The following is a 2500-nucleotide window of genomic DNA, read 5'->3' as shown; positions in this document are numbered from 1 at the left end:
GGGGATCTCACACTTTGTGGGGAGTCGAGAGTGTGAGGGAGGAGCGGTTGCTGCCCAGTGACAATTTCAAAAGCGCTCTTGTTGGTCGAAGAGCTCTTTTGAGCATTGAAGCACAACTGAGCGACATCCAAGAGCTTCACCCAATCCTTCTGCGTACCTCGCACAAAGTGCCGAAGGTATTCCTCCAACATCGAATTAAAGCGTTCCGTCTGGCCGTCAGATTGTGGGTGATAGCTCGAGCTCATAGAAAGTTTGGACCCGAGGATTTTGAACAGCTCGGTCCAAAAGACGCCGGTGAAACGGGAGTCCCGGTCACTGACGATGTCCTTTGGCAGTCCCCAGTATTTGACAATATGCTTGAAGAAGAGATGAGCCGTCCCTTCTGCCGTAACGTGTTTTGGGGCTGCAATGAAAGTAGCATACTTGGATAATCGGTCCACCACGACGATAATAGAGCCTAAGTCTCCCACCTTAGGCAATCCAGAAATATAGTCCATGGATACGCTTTCCCATGGTCTCTTTGGGATGGGCAATGGTTGTAGCAGACCCGCCTTCTTCTGATGGTCTGCCTTATCCTGCTGGCATATCAGGCAAGTGCGGACGTAAGTCTCCACGTCGTCCCGCATCTGCGGCCAATAGTAGGCCCTCTGCACCAAGGCATAAGTACGCTCCTCTCCCTGGTGTCCCGCCCAAAGAGTGTCGTGGCACTCCGAGATAAGTGATTTCCTTAGGTCCCCACCTTTCGGCACATATAGGCGGTTTCCCTTGGTCATCAACAATCCATCTTCCAACCAAAATTGCCGAGCTTTGCCCTGCTCGACAAGCTGGATCAGGCCCTGCGCTGCTGGATCTTTCGACAATAACTCCCGCGCCCGATCCCTGATAGAGGTGGCAACTGCGCTAGAGGAGAGCGCTGCTACCGACCCCAAACTCGCCAAATCTGCCCTACGGCTGAGGGCGTCTGCCACATGATTGCTGGAGCCGGCCCGATACTCCAGCACGAAGTGAAATTCCGACAGCAACTCCTGCCAGCGTGCCTGTCTACTGGTCAGCTTCGGCTGCGACATAAAGTGACTTACCGCAGTGTTGTCCGTCCTGACCACAAAGTGAGAGCCGAACAAATAATGCCGCCATAATCTTAGGCAATGAACGACGGCTAGTAGTTCTTTCTCATGCACCGAATAGCGTCGCTCAACATCTTTAAGCTTCCTGCTCTCAAAGGCAACTGGATGGCCATCTTGCATTAGGACCCCTCCTAACGCAAAGTCTGAAGCGTCTGTCTCCACCACGAACGGCTTCGACATGTCCGGTAAGGCCAGCACAGGGTCTGTCACAATTGCTTTCTTCAAATTGTCGAAGGCGACTTGGCATTGGGGTGTCCAATTCCAAGTCTCCGTCTTCTTCAATAAATCCGTCAGGGGCCGAGCTATCTCGGAGTAGCCCTTCACAAAACGCCGATAATAATTTGCCAACCCAAGAAATGAGCGCAAGTCATGAATGTCTTTCGGCAGCTGCCACTCCTCAATAGCCTGAACTTTCTTGGGGTCCATTCGTATGCGTCCTCTCTCCACAATGTGCCCCAAGAAACTGATTGTCTCCTGAGCAAACGAGCATTTCGACACCTTCGCATATAGCTCGTGCTCGCGGAGTCTCGTCAGAACCTGCCGCAGATGGTCTACATGCTCGGCCAAGGTTCTACTGTAAATCACGATGTCGTCCAGGTACACCACCACAAATTCATCCAGAAAACCATGGAGTACCTGGTTCATTAGCGTGCTGAAGGTTGCGGGAGCGTTCGTCAGGCCGAAAGGCATGACAAGGAATTCAAAAGCTCCGTACCGTGTGACTACTGTCGTCTTTGCCTCATCGCCCTCCTTGATTCGGACCTGCCAGTAGCCCGACCTCAAGTCTATCTTGGTGAAATATTTCGCCCGGCTAAGACGGTCAAAGCAATCCGCCACCAACGGTATCGGGTACTTGTTCTTCACTGTAATCTTGTTCAACGCCCGATAGTCACAACACATACGTAGGGAGCCGTCGGCCTTCTTCTGAAATAGGACCGGCGCCCCATACGGCGACTTAGCGGGTTTGATTATTCCGCTCTCCAACATGTCCTTCAGTTGTTTCCTAAGCTCCACCAGCTCAGGCTGCGACATCCTGTATGGTGCCCTGGCGGGCGGCTTCGTGCCTGGCACCAACTCGATTTCGTGATCCACTGCCCTCTTCGGCGGAAGCTTCCGAGGCAGCTCGTCCGGCATCACGTCCTCGAACTCTTTCAGCAACTTCTTTATTTCGCCAGGGATGGGCCCTGACGTCTCCTCAATTTCATCAAAACGAAGGGTGCACAAGTAGGATGGTTCGTTCCGTTTGCGCCCCTTCTCAAACTGCATGGCTGACAGATTTTTCTCTCCCGTACGCCCGGCCAATGTGGGGATAATACAAGGTTTAGCCCCCAGCATCATCAACGAATCAACATGCGGCAAAACCGCTGTACGTGTGT

This window comes from Sesamum indicum, linkage group LG13, assembly GCF_026168435.1.
Source record: "Sesamum indicum cultivar Baizhima isolate 11 linkage group LG13, ASM2616843v1, whole genome shotgun sequence".
NCBI lineage: Eukaryota > Viridiplantae > Streptophyta > Magnoliopsida > Lamiales > Pedaliaceae > Sesamum > Sesamum indicum.
Note: the sequence above shows the minus strand (reverse complement) of the source record.